Source organism: Mustelus asterias, unplaced genomic scaffold (assembly GCF_964213995.1).
Source record: "Mustelus asterias unplaced genomic scaffold, sMusAst1.hap1.1 HAP1_SCAFFOLD_229, whole genome shotgun sequence".
Lineage (NCBI taxonomy): Eukaryota > Metazoa > Chordata > Chondrichthyes > Carcharhiniformes > Triakidae > Mustelus > Mustelus asterias.
Window position 1 is genome coordinate 507,290 of NW_027590208.1, and position 17,716 is coordinate 525,005.

The following is a 17,716-nucleotide window of genomic DNA, read 5'->3' on the forward strand; positions in this document are numbered from 1 at the left end:
CATCTGCACATTACAGGAACAGATCACAGTTCTGCGAGTGACTCCCAAAGTCCGTCCACCACCTGCAAGTGTACACAAACAGGGGCAGGCTGGAGTGTGGCAACTGGGGGATTTTCACAGTAACTTCATTGCGGTGTTAATGTAAGCCTTACTTTGTGAGACTAATAAATAAAACTTTAAACTGGGTAAAAGACTAATGGACAAAACTTTACAGGGCAAAAGGAGGCCATTCAGTTTGGAGATCCTATGATTTTCCAGCATTCTCTCTTCTGGTTAGACTCCAGCATCCGCAAGTAATTTGCTTTTACTCTAGTGGCTTTATTACCTGTGCCACTTACACAAATGAACCCGAAACATTTAACACTGCCAAACCGTACACATTTACAAAGGTGAGCAGAAGCCACGCTGGTGGGGATTGTGGAGATCAGAAAAGATGCCTTGATCAAAGATGGCTGACTGACTTCCCCTTGATCAAAGATGGCCGACATCATCATCATCATCATCATCCTCCTCCTTGCGCGCGCGCGCGCTCACACTCCGGAAACGGCTTCAGCGCCGTGGCGCCTCCCTGCGTCGAGACGCCATTTCCGGTTGCCGTGAGGAGGGAGGGGCGGGAGAGCGAGCGGGAAAGGGGGCGGTGTGTGTGTGGGGGAGGGGGGGTTGTTGTCATTTGGAGCCGGGATACAATAGGAGCGGGTGTGTGTGTGTGTGGGGGGTTTTTTTAAAAAAGGGGGGAAATGAGCATATATTTAGATAGATATATATATAAAAAGGAACAGGAATAAAGCACCCATCCCATCCCACACACACAGACCACCCCCCTCCCCTCCCGCGATGCGGAGCTTAACCTGAGGAGAAAGCAGCACCGGCGCTCGGGGCCTAAGGAGTGATGGAGCTCGCCGCTTCGATGTAAATATGAACTTCCTCCATCCCCTCTTTACATGGCCCCCGGGAGGGGGAGGGGGAGGGAGAAAATAAAATATATTTTTGATGGCCTTACCTGAGGAGGAGGGAGAGGCTGCAGCCGCCGGCCAACCGTCCTCGAATGGAACGCGGTGTCGGCGGGCGCGAGGCGGCGCGAGAGGGGCAATTGGTGCCCAGAGGGGGGGTGGCGGTATTGAGTTGCCCCCTGTGTGTGTGTGTGTGTGAGGAGGAGGAGGGGAGGACATTGAGTTTCCCTCTGTATGTGAGGGGGGAGCAATTGGTGCCCAGAGGGGGGTTGGTGATATTGACCCTGTATGTGTGAGGGGGGAGCAATTGGTGCCCGGGTGGGGGGTGGGGGGGGGGGGGGATATTGAGTTGCCCCTGTGTGTGAGGGGGGAGCAATTGGTGCCCAGAGGGGGGTTGGGGATATTGACCCTGTTTGTGTGAGAGGGGGGGGGGGGGGGAGCAATTGGTGCCCAGAGGGGGGGTGGGGATATTGACCCTGTTTGTGTGAGGGGGGAGCAATTGGTGCCCGGGTGGGGGGGGGGGGGATATTGAGTTGCCCCTGTGTGTGAGGGGGGAGCAATTGGTGCCCAGAGGGGGGTTGGGGATATTGACCCTGTTTGTGTGAGAGGGGGGGGGGGAGCAATTGGTGCCCAGAGGGGGGGTGGGGATATTGAGTTGCCCCTGTGTGTGAGAGGGGGAGCAATTGGTGCCCAGAGGGGGGTTAGGGATATTGACCCTGTTTGTGTGAGGGGGGGGGGGGGGGGAATATTGACCATGTGAGGGGGGAGCAATTGGTGCCCAGAGGGGGGGTGGGGATATTGAGTTGCCCCTGTGTGTGAGAGGGGGAGCAATTGGTGCCCAGAGGGGGGTTGGGGATATTGACCCTGTGTGTGTGAGAGGAGGGGGGGGGGGATATTGAGTTGCCCCTGTGTGAGAGGGGGAGCAATTGGTGCCCAGAGGGGGGTTGGGGATATTGACCCTGTGGGGGGGGGGGGGGAAATATTGACCATGTGAGGGGGGGGGTTGGGGAAATTGACCCTGTGTGTGTGAGGGGGGGGGGATATTGAGCTTCCCCTGTGTGTGAGGGGGGGATCAATCGGTGCCAAGAGGGGGGGTGGCGGTATTGAGTTGCCCCTGTGTGTGAAGGGGGGGGGGGGGTGGCGATATTGAGCTTCCCCTGTATGTGAGGGGGGGGGGATCAATCGGTGCCAAGAGGGGGGGTGGCGGTATTGGGCTGCCCCTGTGTGTGAAGGGGGGGGATCAATCGGTGCCAAGAGGGGGGGTGGCGGTATTGGGCTGCCCCTGTGTGTGAAGGGGGGGGATCAATCGGTGCCAAGAGGGGGGGTGGCGGTATTGGGCTGCCCCTGCGGGGGAAATGGGCCGGAGCTGAATGAGGTGGGGGCGGGGCGAAGCATGCCGCCGGCGCGCAGGCGCACTCGGCCTCCCGCCTCTCTTCGTCCTGGGACCGGCTGGCTGGCTGCAGTAGCAGCACAGGGTAGGCCGCGTGTTGTGGCCAGCACGTTTTAACGCCTTTTAACACATTATTAATGTACATGTGGTGTTTAATGATTTATTTTCTAACCCTCTGTTTTTTTTAATGCTGCATTGGTTGTCCTGCAAAGAAAATCTGTGTTTATTTTTTGGGGCGGGGGGTTGGGAGAGAGAAAGGGAGCAAAAGTTTCAATGTAATGTTTCTTCTGATTTTTATATTTTTCTTTTAGTAAGCAGGCTGGTGTTTAATCATCTTTATTTGCCAAATATCCCCAAACAGGCTGAATTGCCTACCCCTGCTCCCAGTTCTTGAGTTGATTTGATTTATTATTGTCAAATGTATTGGGATACAGTGAAAAGTATTGTTTCCTGCGCGCTATACAGACAAAGCATACCGTTCATAGAGAAGGAAAGGAGAGGGTGCAGAATGTAGTGTTACAGTCATAGCTAGGGTGTAGAGAAAGATCAACTTAATACGAGGTAGGTCTATTCAAAAGTCTGATGGCAGCAGGGAAGAAGCTGTTCTTGAGTTGGTCGGTACGTGACCTCAGACTTTTGTGCCTTTTTCCCGAAGGAAGAAGGTGGAAGAGAGAATGTCCAAGGTTGCGTGGAGGGGGGTCCTTAATTATGCTGGCTGCTCTTCCCTGAGGCAGTGGGAAGTGTAGACAGAGTCGATGGATGGGAGGCGGGTTTGCGTGATGGATTGGGCTACATTCACGACCTTTTGTAGTTCCTTGCGGTCTTGGGCAGAGCAGGAGCCCATACCAAGCTGTGATACAACCAGAAAGAATGCTTTCTATGGTGCATCTGTAAAAGTTGGTGAGAGTCGTAGCTGTCATGCCAAATTTCCTTAGTCTTCTGAGAAAGTAGAGGCGTTGATGGGGCTTTCTTAACTATAGTGTTGGCATGGGGGACCAGGACAGGTTGTTGGTGATCTGGACACTGAAAAATTTGAAGCTCTCGACCCTTTCCACTTCATTGATGTAGACAGGGGCATGTTCTCCTTTACGCTTCCTGAAGTCGATGGTCTTAATGGCAGCATGTCGTTTGGTAGTAGGCTGGATTCATAGAATCCCTACAATACAGAAAGAGGCCCTTCGGCCCATCGAGTCTGTACCCACCACAATCTCACCCAGGCCCTCTCCCCATAACCCCATACATTTACCCTAGTAGTCCCCCTGACACTTAGCATGGCCAATCCACCTAACCAGCACATCTTTCGGACTGTGGGAGGAAACCGGAGCACCCGGAGGAAACCCACACACAGACACGGAGAAAATGCTTGCCACTGTGCCGCACCCTTGGGATTATTTGGTGCTGGCCAGCCCTTACGGAGGGTCATCTAGACTCGAAACGTTGGCACTGTTCTCTCTTTCTCCTCCCACAGATTCTGAGATTTTCCAGCATTTTTCTGTCTTTCAGATTCCAGCATCCACAGTTTTTTGGGTTTTATCTGGAATATTTGGTGCTGTCTTGGGACAGTATTATTATGCCGCTACGGTGGGGTTGTGTTGGGCCGGTATAAGAACATCAGGAGTAGGCTATTTGGCACTTTGAGCCTGTTCCGCCATTCAATAAGACCATGGCTGATCTTTTTGTGGACTCAGTTCCACTTACCCGTCCGCTCACCATAACCCTTAATTCCTTTACTGTTCAAAAATTTATCTACCCTTGCCTTCAAAACATTCAATGAGGAAGCCTCAACTGGGCAGGGAATTCCACAGATTCACAACCCTTTGTGTGAAGAAGTTCCTCCTCAACTCAGTCCTAAATCTGCTTCCCCCTTATTTTGGGGCCATGTCCCCTAGTTCTGGTTTCACCCGCCAGTGGAAACAACTTCCCTGCTTCTATCTTATCTATTCCCTTCATAACTTTATATAGAATCATAGAATCCTGCAGTGCAGAAGGAGGCCATTCGGCCCATCGAGTCTGCACCGACCACAATCCCACCCAAGCCCTATCCCCATAACCCCATGCATTTACCCTAGCTAGTCCTCCTGACACTAAGGAGCAATTTGGCGTGGTCAATCCACCTAACCCGCACATCTTTGGAGTGTGGGAGGAAACCGGGGCACCCGGAGGAAACCCACGCAGACACGGGGAGAATGTGTAGACTCCACACACACAGTGACCCAAGCCGGGAATCAAACCCAGGTCCCTGACGCTAAGGCAGCAGTGCCAACCACTGTGCCCGCAGATTGGGGCACATGCCTATGACAATAATAAAACAGTCGCTTTATTAATGAGTTGTGCATGTCAGTAACAAAAAGTACATAGTGAAAGATATATTAATATAATTTGTTTCTAAAAGTTCCCCCCCATTCTTCTAAATTCCAATGAGTATAGTCCCATTGTTGTTCTGCTGCTAAGATGAACCTGTATTACGCCGCACACCGTGTTATTCTTTGATTTTGATTTGATTTATTCTTGTCACATGTATTAGTATGCAGTGAAAAGTTTCTTGCGCGCTATACAGACAAAGCATACTGTTCATAGAGAAGGAAAGGAGAGAGTGCAGAATGTAGTGTTACAGTCACAGCTAGGGTGTAGAGAAAAATCAGCTTCGTGCAAGGTAGGTCCAAAGATGATTGGCCATGCTAAATTGCCCCTTAGTGGTGGGATGTGTGGGTTAGAGGGATTAGCGATCTAAATGTGTGGGGTTATGGGGATAGGGCCTGGGGTGGGATTGTTGTCGGTGCAGACTCGATGGGCTGAATGGCCTCCTTCTGCACTGTCGGGATTCTGTGATTCAAAGGTCTGACGGCAGCAGGGAAGAAGCTGTTCTTGAGTCGGTCTGTACATGACCACAGACTTTTGTATCTTTTTCCCGATGGAAGAAGGTGGAAGAGAGAATGTCCGGGGTGCGTGGGGTCCTTAATTATGCTGCCTGCTTTTCCTGGGGTAGCGGGAAGTGTAGACAGAGTCAATGGATGGGAGGCTGGTTTGCGTGATGGGATTGGGCTACATTCACGACCTTTTGTAGTTCCTTGCGGTCTTGGGCAGAGCAGGAGCCCATACCAAGCTGTGATACAACCAGAAAGAATGCTTTCTATGGTGCATCTGTAAAAGTTGGTGAGAGTCGTAGCTGACATGCCAAATTTCTTCACTCTTCTTAGATTCTTCTGCTGAGGTAGTGCTATGTTGTGGCAGAGTGTACTGTTCTTCAGTTAGGGTGGAGTACTGATGTGGCACAATGTGCTATTCTGCCGCTCAGGTAGGGCAGTGTTGTGACACAGTCGTCTTGTGTTACAGGCCTGTGTATTATTCTGTGACGAATATGATGCAATTGCTGTTTCTCTGTGCTGCACCTGTGTTGTAGCACAGCATTATTCTGCCGCTGCTAAGTGGGAGAAGTATTCGGGTGTCAAAGAACAAAGAAAATTACGGCACAGGAACAGGCCCTTCGGCCCTCCAAGCCTGCACCGACCATGCTGCCCGACTGAACTAAAACCCCCCTACCCTTCCGGGGACCATATCCCTTTATTCCCATCCTATTCATGTATTTGTCAAGACTCCCCCTTAAAAGTCACTATTGTACCTGTGCTTCCACTACCTTCCCAGAAGGCACCCACCACCCTCTGTGTGAAAAGAAAACTTGCCTCGTACATCTCTTTTAAACCTTGTACCGTAAACCTATGCCCCCTAGTAATTGACTCTTCCACCCTGGGAAAAAGCTTCTGACTATTCACTCTGTCCATGCCCCTCATAATCTTGTAGACTTCTATTAAGATTCTACTTAGGACGGAGGTGAGGAGACATTTCTTCACCCAAAGAGTGGCAGGCCGTTGGAATTCATTGTCACAGGAAGTAGTTGAGGCCTAAACACTGAATGTATTCAAGAGCCAGCTGGATAAAGACTTCAGCCCCTCAATTTCGGGGGATGATTTGCATTGCGTGAAAGTTTTGCAAATGGGTGGCTCCTTTTATAAGTGCCTTTGTCGCGTGGGTTTTCGAATATGTTGAAGTGTGCGTAGTGTTTACAAAACCCGGGTCCAAAGAGAACACCGTTTGTAATTCTGAATCTTGTCGGAAAGGGGCCATTACGAATCAGTGTTAATTATTCTGAATTCCTTAAAATCTTTGAATGTAAGAAATCGCAGACTCTTCCCGCGTCCCTTTTTTAATTTAAATTTTGTTAATGCGCGCAACAACATGCAGGTGCATAACGCGTGCTGTAGATATATTCAAAGAGTGTTAAATTCTAATTTAAGACTTGTACCTCCAGCTCTCTCTCGTTTGTCTATATTTGCTTGGTTTAATTAATTTTAATCACGTTTGTGCGGCTATTTATTCCCGACTGTTTGCGGTTCTGGATGTCACACCTCGGCAGCAGCAAATTGTTTTTATCCATTTTAAAATTGTGAGAGCTAATTTTGAATGTTTTCACTTGTGGATCACGGGCCTTGCAGTCCCTTGCTTGTGTTGTGTGGTTTTTTTTTTTGCCTCTGTGCTGTTTTTATAAACCGCGTGTATTAATATTTGTAGTCTGGTTCGAAATCACGTGCGCTACTTTGAAAAGGAATCAGTGTTTAAATCTTCCGTTTATTTCGGAGGCTTTATACAGTTCTGGATTCACAATAGGCTTCCATTTATTTTTCAGAGTTCTGGATTCACAACATTCTATGCTGGGTTTTTATTCTGATGGTTATTGTATTTCTGGGCGATGGGTGACACTGGCAAGGAGAATTACTATTTTCTCATCTGCATTTTCTCAGAGAACATTTAGGTAGGAGTCATACTGACATTGTGAGGAGGGTGGCACAAGTGGTTAGCACTGCTGCCTCACAGCGCCAGGGATCCGGGTTTGATTCCCGCCATGGGTCACTGTTTGTGCGGAATGGTTTCCTCCTAATGCTCCAATTTCCTCCCACGAGTTTGAAAGACGTGCGGGTTTGGTGTGTTGGCCAAAAGTAAATTGCCCCTTAGTGTTAGGGGGGATTAGCAGGGTAAATATATGTGTGGCTGTCTGTGCGGAGTCTGCACGTTCTCCCCCCTGTGTCTGTGCTTGGGTTTCCTCCGGGTGCTCCGGTTTCCTCCCACAGCCCAAAAAACGTGCTGGTTAGGGGGCATTGGCCGTGCTAAATTCTCCCTCAGTGTACCCGAACAGGCGCCGGAGTGTGGTGACTAGGGGAATTTCACAGTAACTTCGTGGCAGTGTCAATGTAAGCTGACTTGTGGCACTAATATATAAACTAAACTAGCCAACCCAAGTGGAGGTGGTAGAATCCCATCTCTGAATGATATTGGATTGATTTTTTTGATCATCCAGTGGTCGGTTTATTTCTGTACTTCAGTGCGGCGGCGGCTAGGAATCTGTGGTGCAGGATAAAGAGCAAAGAAAATTACAGCACAGGAACAGGCCCTTCGGCCCCTCCAAGCCTGCACCGACCATGCTGCCCGACTGAACTAAAACCCCCTCCCCTTCCGGGGACCATATCCCTCTATTCCCATCCTATTCATGTATTTGTCAAGTTGCCCCTTAAATGTCACTATCGTATCCGCCTCCACTACCTCCCGCAGCAATGAGTTCCAGGCACCCACTACTCTCTGTGTAAAAAAAAATCCGTCTTGTACATCTTTAAACCTTGCCCCTCGCACCTTAAACCTGTGCCCCCCCTAGTAATTGACTCTTCCACCCTGGGAAAAAGCTTCTGACTTATCCACTCTGCCCATGCCCCTCATAGCTGTTCCATGTTGTCACTGTACAGGATACTTGCTAACTGTTACCTTTTGAGAGTGATTCAATGACATGTAGTGTCGGTGAGCTGGAGCAACAGGCTATTGGTGACCTCTTGTTCCTTCGAAATGTGGAGGAGAGAATCGGGCAGGTCTCCTGTTCCAGCGATGAGCGGGTAAGTGCAGGGGCATTGACTGCAGCAAGAATTAGGGTCTGCGCGCCCGACATTTCTGCCAACCCCTCCCCCTTAATCAACCCTGGGGTGTGGTCACTTGGCTTTGGTATTGGAGCGTGCCCTGCTCGCCGGAATTTGACCCAGGTAACATCACGAGGCAGAAGGGAGGAACGCATAAAGCTTACGAAGTTAAGATGTCAAGGTTTGCATTTACCCAGATCCTCACCACCCGCACCCACCCTCCCAAAGCACCTTCAGAACTATGAATTTAACTGTGTAGCTATTGTTTTATGGGCAATTTTTAAAAAAAAGCCATTTGCAGGGCAGTAAGATTCCCAAAACAGGGATTGAGAGAAACGGGCAGTTGAGCTGTTGCTTCGGAAATTCTTCCTCTTGTTGCTTTTCCGTACTAATTCCAAACCCCACGCCAACACTATGGTTAAGAAAGCCCCATCAACGCCTCTACTTTCTCAGAAGACTAAGGAAATTTGGCATGTCAGCTACGACTCTCACCAACCTTTACAGATGCACCATAGAAAGCATTCTTTCTGGTTGTATCACAGCTTGGTCTGGGCTCCTGCTCTGCCCAAGAACACAAGGAATGACAAAAGGTCATGAATGTAGCCCAATCCATCAACCAAACCAGCCTCCCATCCATTGACTCTGTCTACACTTCCCGCTGCCTCGGGAAAAAGCAGCCAGCATAATTAAGGACCCCACACACCCCGGACATTCTCTCTTCCACCTTCTTCCTTCGGGAAAATGATACAAAAGTCTGAGGTCACGTACCAACCGACTCAAGAACAGCTTCTTCCCTGCTGCCGTCAGACTTTTGAATGGATCTATCTCGCATTAAGTTGATCTTTCTCTACACCCTAGCTATGACTGTAACACTACAATCTGCACCCTCTCCTTTCCTTCTCTATGAACGGTATGCTTTGTCTGTATAGCGCGCAACAAACAATACTTTTCACTATGTTAATACATGTGACAATAGTAAATCAAATCAAACCAAAAATACTGTGGGTGCTGGAACTCTGACATCGAAACAGAAAATGCTGGGAAATGTCCGGCAGTTTCTATGGAGAGAGAAAAAGAGTTAATGTTTCATGTCAAGGATATTGTCCTATCAAGGGAGGCTAAATAGCCTGGGTCTGTATTCCTTGGAGTTTAGAAGAGTGAGGGGGTGACCTTATTCAAACATAAGATAAAAAACAGGGGTGAGGAGGAATTTCTTCAGCCAGAGAGTGGTGAATCTGTGGAACTCTTTGCCGCAGAAGGCCGTGGAAGCCAGGTCCTTGAGTGTCTTTAAGACAGAGATAGATAGGTTCTTGATTAATAAGGGAATCAGGGGTTATGGGGAAAAGGCAGGAGAATGGAGATGAGAAAAATATCAGCCATGATTGAATGGCGGAGCAGACTCGATGGGCCGAGTGCCCTCATTCTGCTCCTATGTCTTATGGTCTTAAGATTCTGAGGAGGTTTGACAGGGTAGATGGTGAGATGTTTTCACTACTGGGAGGAGAATCTCGAGCAAGGGGACATCGCTACAGGATAAAAGGGCTGGTCATTTAAAACTGAGGTGTGTTGTGAATCTCTGGAACTCTCTGGGGAAATGGCACAGAAAAAGAGTGGAGGCTGGCATAGATCAGCCATTATTGACTGAATGGCAGGGTGGGCTTTAAGGGCCTGGTGGCCACTCCTGCTTCTAGTTCTTGTGTATCTAATCCCGTGCTGTACCTGTCCTGGGTGTGTTTGATGGGGGGGACAGTGTAGAGGGAGCTTTACTCCGTATCTAACCCCGTGCTGTACCTGTCCTGGGAGTGTTTGATGGGGGACAGTGTAGAGGGAGCTTTACTCTGTATCCAACCCCGTGCTGTACCTGTCCTGGGAGTGTTTGATGGGGGACAGTGTAGAGGGAGCTTTACTCTGTATCTAACCCCGTGCTGTACCTGTCCTGGGAGTGTTTGATGGGGACAGTGTAGAGAGAGCTTTACTCTGTATCTAACCCTGTGCTGTACCTGTTCTGGAAGTGTTTGAAAGGACAGTGCAGTGTACAGGGATATTTACACTGTGTGATAGATCTGGCTAAGCGATCACACACCGAACAGATAGGATCCAAGATCTGCAGTCCTGCCACATACAGTCATGGATGATAAAACAACTAATCAGAGGAGGAGGCTCCATAAAAATCCCTGTCCTGGGAGAGCCCAGCACATCAGTGCAAAAGGCAGGCTGAAGCATTTGCAATTCCCTTCAGCCAGAAGCGCTGAGTGGATGATGCGTCTTGGCCTCCTGCGGAGGCACTGAATACTGCAACGGCAATGGGCCCTGACAGCAATAGTGCTGAAGACTTGTGTTCTAGCTGCATCACTAACCAAGCTGCTTCAGTGCAACCACAACACTGGCATCTACCCAGCAATGTGGAAAATTTGCCCAGGCATGTCCTGTACACAATAAGAAGTCTCAACACCAGGTTAAAGTCCAATAGGCTTATTTGGTAGCACAAGCTTTTGGAGTCTCGGGCTCCTCCTTCAGGTGAGTGAGGAGTTGTGTTCACAAACAGGGCATACATAAGATACAGACTCAATTTACAAGATAATGGTTGGAATGCGAGTCTTTACAGGTAATCAAGTCTTAAAGGTACAGACAATGTGAGTGGAGAGAGGGTTAAGCACAGGTTAAAGAGGTGTAAATTGTCTCAAGCCAGGACAGTTAGTGAGATTTTGCAAGCCCAGGCAAGTTGTGGGGGTTACAGATAGTGTGACATGAATCCAAGATCTCAGTTGAGGCCGTCCTCATGTGTGCGGAACTTGGCTATCAGTTTCTGGTCAGCGATTCTGCGTTGTCGTGTGTCGTGAAGGCCGCCTTGGAGAACGCTTACCCGAAGTTCAGAGGCTGAATGCCCGTGACTGCTGAAGTGCTCCCTGACAGAAAGAGAACACTCCTGCCTGGTGATTGTCAAGCGGTGTTCATTCATCTGTTGCCGTAACGTCTGCATGGTCTCCCCAATGTACCATGCCTCGGGACATCCTTTCCTGCAGCGTATCAGGTAGACAAAGTTGGCTGAGTTGCAAGAGTAGGTACCGTGTACCTGGTGGAAGGTGTTCTCACGTGCGATGATGGCATCCGTGTCGATGATTCGGCAAGTCTTGCAGAGGTTGCTGTGGCAGGGTTGTGTGGTGTCGTGGTCACTGTTCTCCTGAAGGCTGGGTAGTTTGCTGCGGACAATGATCTGTTTGAGGTTGTGCGGTTGTTTAAAGGCAAGAAGTGGGGGTGTGGGGATGGCCTTGGCGAGATGTTCGTCTTCATCGATGACCTGTTGAAGGCTCCGGAGAAGGTGTCGTAGCTTCTCCGCTCCGGGGAAGTACTGGACGACAAAGGGTATTCTGTCTGCCGTGTCTCCTGTTTGTCTTCTGAGGAGGTGGATGCGGTTTTTCGCAACAAACAGGACAAATCCAACCCGGTCACTTACTACAAGTCAATTCTTGATCCTCCGAAAAGTGATGGAAGATGTTGGCAGTGTTATCAAGCAGTGCTTGTGTAGCAATAACCTCACTGATGCTCAGTTTTGGATCCGCCGGGACCACTTGTCTCCCGACCTCATTACCACCTCGTTCCAAATGTGGACAAAGGAACTGAACTCTCGGGTGGATGGTGGGAGCTGGAGAATTTCTCCACCATTTTAGTGTTATATCTGGCACATAGGAAGGTGGATGTTGGAGATCGGCCCCATCACATTACTGCACAAATTCCACAGGGTTGTGCCCCACGTCCAACCATCTTGGCTGTTTCATCAGCAATGATGCATCCCATCACTTGGCCTGCCTCGCAGCGGCTCGCACCCGGGTTCCATTCCCGGCTCGGGTCACTGTCTGTGCAGTCTGCACGTTCTCCCCGTGTCTGCGTGGGTTTCCTCCGGGTGCTCCGGTTTCCTCCCACAGCCCGAAAGACGTGCTGATTCGGGTGCATCAGCCGTGCTAAATTCTCCCTCGGTGTAACCCGAACAGGCGCCAGAGTGTGGCGACGAGGGGATTTTCACAGTAACTTCATTGCGGTGTTAATGTAAGCCGAGCTGTGACACTAATAAATAAACTTAAAAGTTAGTGAACCAGATGGGTTTTTCCGACAATCGACAATGGTTTCATGGTCATCAGTAGATTCTTAATTCCAGTGTTAATGTAAGCCTACTAATAAATAAACTTTAAACTTGGACGTGGGATGTTTGCTGATGATTGCACAGTGTTCAGTCCGATAATGAAGCCATCTGCATGGAAGCTGTGTTCTGTATCTAACCCATACTGTACCTAACTGGGAAAGTTGCAGCCTTAGCCCTGAGTGAAATGTTTGGTTTGAACATACTGAGTCTCCGCACAATGTCCCAATTGCGGTATCTGACCTTGCTATTGCAATATTGACATCAAGCGTCAGAAGTGGAAGAGGTGCCCATTTATTACAGTCTAGGCAGTGCAGTGAGATGAGCTGGGGCTTGCTGGAGAACGGTGGGACATGCTTTCCAATTGACAGCATTCAGGTGGAATCCAAGGTGGGCATTGACTGTCCTGCACTTGCCAACAGACAGAGGGTTTCTCATTGTCCTTATCAACATTCCTCCTTTAAACATCACTGCCAAGAAAATGATACACGCGACACTTGTCCTCTTTCTGTTTGTGTGATCTTTTCATGTGCAGCACAGGGTTAGATACAGAGTAAAGCTCCCTCTACACTGTCCCCCCATCAAACACTCCCAGGACAGGTACAGCACAGGGTTAGATACAGAGTAAAGCTCCCTCTACACTGTCCCACATCAAACACTCCCAGGACAGGTACAGCACGGGGTTAGATACAGAGTAAAGCTCCCTCTACACTGTCCCCATCAAACACTCCCAGGACAGGTACAGCACGGGGTTAGATACAGAGTAAAGCTCCCTCTACACTGTCCCCATCAAACACTCCCAGGACAGGAACGGCACGGGGTTAGATACAGAGTAAAGTTCCCTCTACACTGTCCCCCATCAAACACTCCCAGGACAGGAACAGCACGGGGTTAGATACAGAGTCAAGCTCCCTCTACACTGTCTCCCATCAAACACTCCCAGGACAGGTACAGCACGGGGTTAGATACAGAGTAAAGCTCCCTCTACACTGTCCCCCATCAAACACTCCCAGGACAGGTGCAGCAGGGGGTTAGATACAGAATAAAGCGGCAGCACAGTGGTTAGCACTGCTGCTTCACAGCTCCAGGAACCTGGGTTCGATTCCCAGCTTGGGTCACTGCCTGTGTGGAGTTTGCACATTCTCCTCATGTCTGCGTGGGTTTCCTCCGGGTGCTCCGGTTTCCTCCCACAGTCCAAAGATGTGCGGGTTAGGTTGATTGACCTTGCTAAAATTGCCCCTTAGTGTCCTGAGATGCATAGGTTAGAGGGGTTAGTGGGTAAATATATGGGGGTAGGGTCTGGGTGGGATTGTGGTCCGTGCAGACTCGATGGGCCAAATGGCCTCTTTCTGCACTGTAGGGTTTCTAAAGCTCCCTCTACACTGTCCCCATCAAACACTCCCAGGACAGGTACAGCACGGGGTTAGATACAGAGTAAAGCTACCTCTACACTGTCCCCCATCAAACACTCCCAGGACAGGTACAGCATGGGGTTAGATACAGAGTAAAGCTTCCTCTACACTGTCCCCATCAAACACTCCCAGGACAGGTACAGCACGGGGTTAGATACAGAGTAAAGCTCCCTCTAACCTGTCCCCATCAAACACTCCCAGGAGAGGTACAGCACGGGGTTAGATACAGAGTAAAGTTTTGTCAAAACTTTAACCAAGGGTCATCTGGACCCGATGCTGCCAGACCTGCTGAGATTTTCCAGCATTTTCTCTTTTGGTTTCAGATTCCAGCGTCCGCAGTAATTTGCTTTTTTCTCCAGAATATTAGCTGAGTTTCTGGATTAATAGTCTAGCGATAATACCACTGGGCCATCGCCTCCACCTCAGTGCTTGATGTACTGTGAGCCTCAGCATCGATGAAGTTGTGTAAATGCCATTCTTTACCAGATTTTCTCAGAAAGAGTTCAGTTCTGCACAGATCGAGAATTACTTGCTTCATGAGGGCAGTGGGAGGAGGGCAGATGATCAGGTGTGAGGAGAAAGATGCCATTAGTTGTATAAAGATATCCTAATAATTACCAACAAAGGTGGAAGTCTCTAGGTTCCTATCCTCCCGAGTGCTCAAGGCTTGACAATATTCTCTTGGCTGGGACTGAACCCACTCCATCTGACGAAGGAGCAGGGCTCCGAAAGCTAATGGCATTTGCTACCAAATAAACCTGTTGGACTTTAACCTGGTGTTGTTAAAACTCTTACTGTGGAACTGAGGTGTACAGATACAGGTGCCCCAAGTTGTGGCTGAATTGTGGTCTCGGCAAAAGGTAGCCTAGAGAGGGTAAAGTATAACCCAACTTCCTGCTCCCAGTTCAGTGACCTGCTTGGTAAAGTACGTCTATCCGGATTTGTGATGACTTGAGAACAATTTCCTTCCTGCTGCCATAGGGTGGCACAGTGGGTTCGAACTGCTGTCTCACGATGCCAGGGACCCGGGTTCGATTCCCGGCCTCGGGTCACTGTGCAGAATCTGCACCTTCTCCCCCGTGCCTGTGCATGGGTTTCCTCCGGGTGCTCCGGTTTCCTCCCACAGCCCGAAAGACGTGCTGGTTAGGGTGCATTGGCCGTGCTAAATTCTCCCTCAGTGTAACCCGAGCTGGTGCTGGAGTGTGGCCACTAGGGGGATTTTCACAGTAACTTCATTGCGGTGTTTATGTAAGCCTACTTGTGACACTAATAAATAAACTTATCAGACTCTTGAATAGACCTACCTTATATTAAGCTGATCTTTCTCTACACCCTAGCTATGACTGTAACATTCTGCGCCCTCCTTTCCTTCTCCCCTATGAACGGTATGAGCGAGCAAGAAACAATACTTTTCACCGTATCCCAATACACGTGACAATAAATCAAATCCGGATTTGTTTTTGCCCATGATTTTCTCTGTCCTCTCATCCTCGCCCCCTCGCTAGAAACTGGAAAAGTACCAAGTGTGCAGATAACGGGTGAGAGCCCTGTTGAAATCGGCTTTCTCTGCTGTCAGTCTGTTGACGTTCGCTGTCTCGATTCCCACATGATGTGGGGTGTTAGAGAGGTGATGATGACTAAAGCCGAACACTGTTATTATGTATTTTCAGAAGAGGAGGAATGTAAATTAGGCAGATGATGGAAGAGAAAGCGAATTAATTGTTTTTGGAAATGTTGGGTCAGGACGTTTCTCATGCCTACCGGGTGCGATTGGTCAATGTGAATCGACGGCTGTTCAGAATAACAGCGTGGCCTCAGTAACCCTTATCGGGCAGTCATAAGAGCAGAATTAGGCCACTTGGCCCACCGAGTCTGCTATTTTTCTCCTCCCCATTCTCCTGCCCTTTCCCCGTAACCCCTGGTCCCCTTATTAATCAAGAACTGTCTGTGAGGGGACGATGGTAGTCATGATGTGGAGATGCCGGCGTTGGACTGGGGTAAGCACAGTAAGAAGTCTCACAACACCAGGTTAAAGTCCAACAGGTTTATTTGGTAGCAAATACCATTTGCTACCAAATAAACCTGTTGGACTTTAACCTGGTGTTGTGAGACTTCTTACTGTGAGGGGGCAACATAGATCCCTTGCCAAGTGCATTGCGTTCAAAAATGCAGAGCTGGAGTGGTGTGTGCAGTTCTGGCTGCCACATTATCAGAAGGACGTGATTGCACTGGAGGGGGTGCAGAGGAGATTCACCAGGATGCTGCCTGGGATGGAACATTTAAATTATGAAGAGAGGTTGGATAGGCTTGGGTTGTTTTCTCTGGAGCAGAGAAGACTAAGGGGCAACCTGATCGAGCTGCTCAAGATTATGAGGGACATGGACAGAGTTTTAAAGTTTTTAAAAAAAGTTTATTTATTCGTGTCACAAGTAAGACTTACATTAACACCGCAATGAAGTTACTGTGAAAATTCCCGAGAGTGGATAAGGACAGCTGTTCCCCTTAGTTGAAGGGTCAGTCACGAGGGGGCCGAGGTTCAAGGTGAGGGGCAGGAGGTTCGGGGGGATTTGAGGAAAAGCTTTTTTACCCAGCGGGTGGGTGACAGTCTGGAATACGCTGCCTGGGAGGGTGGTGGAGGCGGGTTGCTTCAAATCCTTTAAAACATATCTGGGTGAGCACGTGGCACGTCATAACATTCAGGGCTATGGGCCAAGTGCTGGCAAGTGGGATTAGGTGGGCAGGTCAGGTGACTCTCGCGTGTTGGTGCAGAGTTGATGGGCTGAAGGGCCTCTTCTGCGCTCTCTGATTCCATGGCAGTTGAGTAAAGGAATTTGCTGTTAATTTCTGCTAGTACACTTAGGCACTGGTGATTTTGTTTTCACAACTCAGCGCGTAAGATGCTTCCATTACCATCATTTATTTTTTCACAGAAGCTAAGAGGAAGATAACAGGCATGACATTATCAATTCTGGTCACCCTATTATAGAAAGGATATTATTAAACTAGAAAGAGTGCAGAAGAGATTTACTAGGATGCTACTGGGACTTGATGGTTTGAGTTATAAGGAGAGGCTGGGTAGACTGGGACTTTTTTCCCTGGAGCGTAGGAGGCTTAGGGGTGATCTTATAGAGGTCTATAAAATAATGAGGGGCATAGATCAGCTAGATAGTCAATATCATTTCCCAAAGGTAGGGGAGTCGAAAACTAGAGGGCATAGGTTTAAGGTGAGAGGGGAGAGATACAAAAGGGTCCAGAGGGGCAGTTTTTTCCACACACAGGGTGGTGAGTGTCTGGAACAAGCTGCCAGAGGTAGTAGTAGAGGTGGGTACAATTTTGTCTTTTAAAAAGCGTTACATGGTTAAGATGGTTATGGAGGGATATGGGCCAAATGCGGGGCAATTGGGATTAGCTTAGGAGTTTAAAAAACAAAGGCGGCATGGACAAGTTGGGCCAAAGGGCCTGTTTCTATGCCGTAAACATCTATGATTCTAAATAGCGGTAACGGATAGGACTAATTGACTTTGTAAACTGGGTAATTTCGGAGCTCTGATTTTTACGATGCCCTCCTAGCCTCTGTAACAGAATAGCTTTGCCTGCTACCAAACGGTTTTGGTAATGCAGCAAGTGGTACTCATGATGCACAGATACTGACACTCAAAGTATAATTTGGATACGGTGAAACCTAATTATGTTGGGTCTGAGTCAGGCTGGTTGCTACGCTGCTTCCTTTTCAAAGCAAATGTGCGGAGGTGCTTGTCATTTCTCCCTGAGGGGTTTGTTTTTCAGTAACTGTGTATGTGGGGGGGGATAAATATTAGTATTGGGCAGTCGCGAGAGTGGTGCTGCAGTGTGGAGACCTGTGACTTGGGGGCCAA

At 49.0% G+C, this 17,716-nt stretch overlaps 1 protein-coding gene across 2 annotated transcripts in view; it reads left to right on the forward strand.

Annotated features, from left to right (window-relative positions):
* Window positions 1-692: 692 nt before the first annotated feature.
* adar (adenosine deaminase RNA specific) overlaps window positions 693-17,716 on the forward strand; it is a 93,047-nt gene continuing 76,023 nt past the window's right edge. The window contains exon 1 of one of the 2 annotated variants that reach the window (XM_078203901.1): window positions 693-909. The gene's annotated coding sequence lies outside the window, so the exon portion shown is untranslated. Of the gene's footprint in view, window positions 910-2,372; window positions 2,426-17,716 lie in introns of those variants that run through there. The other variant, XM_078203902.1, reaches the window with a different exon arrangement.